Genomic DNA, 6,848 nt, shown 5'->3' with positions numbered 1-6,848 from the left:
CTGTATGTATATATATTCTGAGACCGGTGAGTAAAATGTTGTCACACTGGAAATACGTGGAGAAGCAGTGATATTTTATATGTTCCCATGTTACAAAGCCTTTCGAGCCAGCGTCCTTCATCCAGAAGTGAGGAAAAGCAGAGTGGACCTCCTGAAACACGGGGTGGAAATGTAAGAGGTATTACAGCACAGAAGCCTAAAACATGGGACCAGGTACACTTGGGAGAAAACCTAGGGCCCCGAGAGACAGCAGGTGCAGACGTTGTTGAGGCAGCGACAGAGGATGCTTTCAGAGAGACCGGGGTACACCCGCATGGCACAATACAAGGTTGAGACCCAGGATCAAACCCCCCTGAGATAACCCCCCTTCCGCGTCCCTGAGTCTGTACGAGAAGGGATGCGACAAGAGATACAAGCGATGTTGCGTTTAGTGGTCATTGAAGAGTCAGATAGTCCATGGGCATCCCCCTGCAACTGACGAAAAGCAGTGAAAAAGTCCTCATATCACATGTTCCCTCACTCTTACTTTAAGTTGGCGTGTTGTGAGGCCGATATAAATCAGGCCACAAGGGCAGGTGGCATAATATATGACATATCTAGTGGTACAGGTTATTCTCTGACGAATATCATATGTAGTAGTACCACTAGAGTCACAAAAAGAGTTATCACGTATTATATTGGGACATGCCACACAACCACCACACGGGACACAGCCACCCCCAGGACTAAGTTTATCCAAGAAGGTCTGTGGTTTACGAGCAATGTAATGACTGGAGACCAAATGGTCTCTAAGATTCTTAGAGCGCCTAAAGGACATAGATGGTCTAGGGGATAGAAATTGATTGATAATCGGGTCAACCCGAAGAATCGGCCAGGCTCTCTGTAAGGCCATACGTACCTGGTTGGACCTCGAGCTAAATGTAGTAACGAACCTAATAGTCCCATCTTTATTTGGGTGCTGGACAAATTCAGAGCGATATAAAAAATCATGGCGGGAAGCATACTTGGCCCTATTAAGGGCCCGCTTGATGGACCTGTGGCTATAGCCACGTACCAAAAAACGTTGGCGCAAAATTTCAGCCTGCCTAAAAAAATCTTCGTCCGTGGAGCAGATCCTACGAAGACGTAGGAACTGCCCCACGGGAACGGCACGAATAATGTGCTTCGGATGGCTAGAACTAGCATGTAACAAAGAATTAGTGGCGGTTGCCTTCCTGAAGATGTCCGTCTGCAGGACCCCAGCGCGGTCCCTCTTGATAGTAACATCTAAAAAATCAAGGGACTCCCCACTATACGAAAACGTTAGATGGATATTCAGATCGTTGCCATTTAAGAGAGTAATAAGTTGTTCAAGGTCGGCGGGTGTGCCATGCCAGACGAAGAAAATATCATCAATGTACCGCGTCCAAAGGGGGACACGGCATATTGAGAGACCTTCGTCTGACATGAAGAGGTCCCTCTCCCACAGCCCCAGGAAGACCCGCATAGGAGGGCGCATAAGCCGCACCCATCGCGGTCCCCTGGAGCTGTAGGTAGAAGGACCCCTTAAAGACAAAGAAATTGTGAGTGAGGGTGAACTCAAGTAGTCTCAGCAGGAGGTCCCTTAAACCTGGACTGAGGTTGGAAGTACTTAAAAAGTATTTGACCGCCTTAAGGCCATCAGTGTGTTTGATGTTGGTATATAGGGATTCCACATCCGCTGAGACTAGAAGAGTATCACCCCCAAGGCACAACCCGTCGACCCTGCGTAATAGATCACCTGTATCACGAAGAAAGGAGGGAAGGCTAGTAACAAGGGGCTGCAGGTGGAAATCAATCCATTTGTTGACATTTTCCAAGAAGTTCCCCCGTCCCGAGACAATGGGCCGCCCGGGTGGAGCAGAGGAGCTCTTGTGGATCTTGGGGAGAAGATATAGGGTGGGGACTTTGGGTTCGGGTACGATAAGAGCATTATGTAGCTCTTTAGTGATAATGTCGTCCTGTGTCGCATTTTTAAGAATAGTCTCCAACATGACGGAGTAGGCAGAGAGAGGGTTATATGTTAATTTCTTATAACAAACGATGTTATTCAGTTGTCTAAATACCTCCTTCTCGTACATGTCTACCGGCCACAGGACGACATTACCACCCTTGTCAGCAGGTTTAATAAGAACCCCAGGTATATTTTGAAGTGCTCTCAGCCTACATCTCTCCCCAAGGGAAATATTGTCATTAGTAATAAACCGAGGAATATTATAGAACTCCTCCGTAACCACCCGGACGAACATGTCAATGGCAGCACAAGAGGATAATGGGGGGAACTTCTTGGATTTTGGTCGAATGGACGGGGGAATCTTACCTCCATCATTTTCATTTCCAGATGCCAGCTCCTCCAATATGGTTAACGCCGCCTGTTCCTCCTCTGTGGGAAACAGGGATTGCATGTCGTTAGAGTGAAAATATCTCTTGAATAGCAACGATCGCGCAAATAGGTGGAGATCCTTAATAGTGTCAAATAGATCAAAACCAGACGCTGGAGAGAAAGAGAGACCCCTACTGAGGAGCCGCAGATCTGCCGCAGAAAGGGAAACGTCACTAAGATTAATCACCTTATTATCGTGTCCAGAAGCGCCCAGATTCCGCTTGTACGGATGGAACGTATGGTCCCGCAATCTTGCCATCTCATTGTTGGAAGCAGATAGTGAAGAGGTAGACGATATATCAGACTTCCCACTCATGGAGGAGATCGACAGAGCAGAAGAAGCCTTACGTGAGGAAGGCTGGATAACACTCTGTCTCCATAAATAAACTCTCTTGGATGAGTAATCTCTAGAGTCCCTGTTAAATTTGGAAACTTGAGAATCCTGAATCTTTTTAACAAGGGAGTCCATAGTTTTATCAAGATCAGTCTCAAATTTAAGCATTTTATCAGGTGGACATAAGGTGCGGAATTCATTTAGGGACGTGTCAATTGTAGTATCAAGATTATTAATAACGGATGTATTGTGCTCAATAAGCAATCTCATCAGAGATACTGAACATACATTACATGTTTCCTCCCACTTAGTGATGAAAGCCTCATCATCAATGGGAAAGGATGGGATAATTTTAACCCTCAGACCTCTGGGGATCATTTGGTTAGTTACATATTTGTCCAAAAAACTCCTGTTCCACCAAAGTTTGGACCTCTTAAGGAGCATATTTTTAATCACAGAAAATTTGTCCTCCAATCCTAAATCCGGAGTCTGTAATGAATCAGCCGTGTTGCCGCTGAACACCCGATCCATTTGGGACAGCCAGGTTTGTTCTCTGGCTCGGAAATCCATAGTGCTGACTGAGAGACCTGTGCATAACACAGCAAGGGTAAATCGTAAGAATGAAAGACAGCAAAATGCGCTGGAGTGGGTTATCAAAATCATAGTGATTTAGATGTGTTGGTAATCACAACCAAGATTCCAGCACATGAATGGATAGTGCAGAACACACTGCATATAACCATAGCAACTGACGAAAAGCAGTGAAAAAGTCCTCATATCACAAGGTAAAGTGCAAAGTAGGTTTTTATTGAAAGGTGAAACCAACAGAACATGGCTAAAAAGTGACATTGGTAGGAAAAGAAAGGCCGGGTGACCATAGCAGCTCCAAATAAATAGTCATGAGAAATACATGAACATTGTGAAGTGTCTAACTGTCTAAACATAAATAATGTTTGCCCATGGTCGTGACCATAACTACAGGGAAAAAATTCCTACATGAAGGCAAAAACATACAATATGGTAATAAAGGAGGCACTTACACAAGAAGGAGCAGCAAGGGAGACCACAGCCGTACCCCAACGCGCGGCGTTTCGGCGATAATGCCTTCCTCAGGGGGCATGTGTAACTGCTGACAAAGGCCCATTTTATAGGGGAAGTGAAAGTGAAAGTAAAATCATGCCCAGGATCAAGACACACCCACCCATCAGTCACAGCTAATGCACACAGATCACAGGGGATGGTTGCAAGTGAGAGCACCAATCACGTCCAAGCACCAGACACACCCACCATCCCAGCCAATGAACACCGCTGACGTAGACAAAACACGGGGCCCCGTGCAGTCAAACGTCAGACGGTGGGCAGGAGGGAGGAGGGTAATGTCACGTGGTCCGTGACGCAATCGGCGCATGCGCAGTATGGACAGAATCAACAGCGGCCATTTTGGAAAGGGGAAAAATGTAGGGGCAAAGCTGGAATCCGCACCAGCATATAATTAACGTAGTGTATAGCAGCCAATATAACGATAGACATAGGGGAGGCCAAAGTAGAATGGATATCATACTAAGTACAGGCAACCAATGGGTAGATAAATGTATCTATATCTGTATCTCTCTCTCTTACGGTATTATAGTGTGTACATAAGACAAGTAAATGTGAGAGAATGGGTTCTTGTATGGACTCCTTTTATTTCATTTTTGTATTATTATTATTGTTATCATTCTCTCACATTTACTTGTGTTATGCCATTCGGGATGAAGAATGCCCCTGCGACCTTCCAGAGGCTGGCTGACCGGCTTCTGGATGGTCTCCAGGACTATGCTTGTGCCTACCTGGATGACATCGCCATCTACAGCACGACATCGGATGAGCATCTAAATCACCTAGAGACAGTATTGGACAGGATCCACCAGGCTAGAATCACCCTGAACCCCAACAAGTGTCACGTGGGCAAAGCAGAGGTTCAGTATTTAGGGCATTGGGTGGGAAGTGGTAAACAGAGACCAGAACCAGCCAAGATTGAGGCCATAGCCAAATGGCCCCTCCCACGCACTAAAACCCAGGTCATGGCGTTTCTAGGGACAGTGGGGTATTACAGGAAATTCATTCCCAATTACAGCAGCGTAGCCAAGCCCCTCACTGATCTGACCCGTAAGAACCAACCCCGCCAGGTAACCTGGACCCCCGAGTGTGAGGAAGCCTTCCGCCAACTAAAGGACGCCCTCACAAATACCCCTGTATTGGCCGCACCCGATCCAACTAAACATTTCCTTGTTCACACAGACTGGGGGCAGTGCTGAGCCAAGTCAGGCTGGACGGTCAAGACCACCCGGTAGCTTACCTGAGTCGGAAACTACTGCCCCGCGAAGTAAGCTATGCTGTATTAATTGAAAAAAAGTAACAAAAATTAAGCTATGCTGCCATCGAGAAGGAGTGCCTGGCAGTAGTATGGGCACTCAAGAAGTTTCAACCATATTTGTATGGACGACAGTTTTCCCTCCTAATGGATCATAATCCCCTAGTCTGGCTTAATCGGGTCTCTGGAGACAACGCCAGATTACTACGGTGGAGTTTAGCCCTACAACCTCTGGACTTCACCATCCACTACAGACCCGGCAAACAAAACGGTAACGCCGATCGACTAAGTCGACAAACGGAACTTGTACCAACTCCATAAACTTCGGTCATCCCCAAACCGATCCGTTAAGGATCAGACTGTGTATGCCGATCGCATCGCTGAAAAGGGGAGCCGTGTTACAGAACCCCCCAGCACCCCGAATAGGAGATGCATGTATGATAGGTGCAATGTGAGATGCATACCCCTAATGCAGTAAGCGACCGGCTGCGACCCCTGGGCAGAGGTAAATGAGATATCCCACTTCTGACCTCCCCCCACCTTTGTAAATCCCACGGTAAATGATCGGGGGTCGCCGGCTACCTACGGCTATTGTAATGTACATCTGGCGTCTTAATTGGAGCCTGTTATCTGCTGGCCCACCACATATTGATTGTCCTGCCCTCTGTATGTATATATATTCTGACACCGGTGAGTAAAATGTTGTCACACTGGAAATACGTGGAGAAGCAGTGATCTTTTATATGTTCCCATGTTACAAAGCCTTTCGAGCCAGAGTCCTTCATCCAGGAGTGAGGAAAAGCAGAGTGGACCTCCTAAAACACGAGGTGGTAATGTAAGAGGTATTACAGCACAGAAGACCCCGTTACACCGATTTATACTGGACTTGCAGCAGACATAACGGGACATGTGCTATCTATACAGCTCCACTTCTGTTTGCTCCATAGAACTTTTTCCATATGGCTCTGGGTTCACCTATGAGTTTATTACAGTTGTGAGCTGTAGTCTGCTTGCTATGACCACCATCATCTGTGATCACTGTGTGATGGTGTAACTGGGGTATACTAGATTTATAAGTGATGTGTCTATTGACCTTCACCTCTAACCCCTCCACCCACAGAACATTGTCTCATGGCTGGCTCCTCACAGCGGTCAGCCAAGCATAGGTGTTCCTCTTAGAACGCAATGTTCTCCACTAGTTTTCCTTTCTAGAATTTTCATTCATCCCATTTTTATGATCTTGGTCTCAGGATGGATCAATAGCAGCTCCTTCCCTGTGGTCTGCAGCCCTAGTATAGAGGAGGCAATCCTCATTACCAGAGGCCATGGGGTGTGTGGTGTAGCGACCACTGTGTCTGCCAGGGGGCGCTGTGTGGATGTCCCAGGACGAGAGAATAAGCATTTCCAGTATCCTGATAGGTCTAGGATACTGAATGTATCCCAAGGTGGGTGGCCTTGAGATGGAGACATATATGTGTGTGGATCAGCAGTGATACTGCTGAGGTGCTGTTTCAATGTGTCAGGGACCAGTTACCTACAAATCCACCCAGGTGTGTGGTTAAGAACGCTATTGTAAAATGTGTATGAGTGATTCAAGGACCTGTGATGAGGTCATAGCCATGTGACCCGGTGGGCGTGGCTATGGACCATATAAGATGCCAAGGTAGGTCACATGAGGTGAATTCAGGGACCTGGTTGGTCCGTTTTGGAAGGCCCCATCTGGGAGAGATGGGGGCTGTCTTCCTGACTGCAAGGAACGC

Source organism: Dendrobates tinctorius, unplaced genomic scaffold, assembly GCF_039654945.1.
Source record: "Dendrobates tinctorius isolate UK_male_01 unplaced genomic scaffold, ASM3965494v1 ptg000417l, whole genome shotgun sequence".
NCBI lineage: Eukaryota > Metazoa > Chordata > Amphibia > Anura > Dendrobatidae > Dendrobates > Dendrobates tinctorius.
This window is presented reverse-complemented; position numbering follows the sequence as displayed.